The sequence below is a fragment of the Gavialis gangeticus genome, unplaced genomic scaffold (genome assembly GCF_001723915.1).
Source record: "Gavialis gangeticus isolate Ggan-Ray unplaced genomic scaffold, GavGan_comp1, whole genome shotgun sequence".
NCBI classification, from domain to species: Eukaryota; Metazoa; Chordata; order Crocodylia; family Gavialidae; genus Gavialis; species Gavialis gangeticus.
Genome location: NW_017729029.1, coordinates 25,691,601 through 25,692,044, shown reverse-complemented (window position 1 = coordinate 25,692,044; position 444 = coordinate 25,691,601).

The window sequence follows — 444 nt, the reverse complement described above, 5'->3', positions numbered from 1 at the left end:
CCCACCCGCTCCCTCATCCCAGAGAATGTGTAAAGATGTCCCCAATATCAAACATATGGGGTACTTGTACATGTGTTGTCAGGTGCTTGTACACATAATGAAAATTTCCCTTTCATGTGGCTTAACTAGATTCCATTTTACATGTACATGAGTTTTTTGGTGAATTGTATGAGTTTAATAGTTTCATAGTTTCATAGTTGGTAGGGTTGGAAGGGACCTGAGCAGATCATCAAGTCCAACCCCCTGCCATGGCAGGAAAAAGTACTGGGGTCAAACAACCTAAGTGAGGTGTTCATCTAGCCTCCTCTTAAAGACCCCCAGGGTAGGAGCCAGCACCACTTCACTTGGTTGGTTCCAGATTCCAGCTGCCCTGACAGTGAAGTAACACCTCCTGATGTCTTGCCTAAATCTACCCTCTGCTAGCTTGTGACCATCATTTCTAGT